Below are 308 nucleotides of genomic sequence, written 5' to 3'. Positions count from 1 at the left end.
CTGGATTTGAACTAGCTATTCTGAGGGCGAGTTCCTCCTGTTTGTTCCCCATGCTACGAGCATTGGTGTACAGGCATTTAAGGCCTTGCAAGACTGTGAGGCGGTATGTAGATAGGCGCACGGAGAGTCGGCCCTGGGAGCAGCTCAAGGCTGCTCAAGTTAGCTCTGGCTCTAGGCTGGTGTGGCTCAGCATTAACCTAAAAGAGCCCCGGTGCCCAGAGCAGGGCCTGGGAAGGGGAAAGACCCCCAGCATGAGGCTGGGGAACCAGAGCCAGTAGGCCATAGGAGCTCCCTGGGTGGCCAACCTG

This window comes from Alligator sinensis, unplaced genomic scaffold, assembly GCF_000455745.1.
Source record: "Alligator sinensis unplaced genomic scaffold, ASM45574v1 scaffold264_1, whole genome shotgun sequence".
NCBI classification, from domain to species: Eukaryota; Metazoa; Chordata; order Crocodylia; family Alligatoridae; genus Alligator; species Alligator sinensis.
This window is presented reverse-complemented; position numbering follows the sequence as displayed.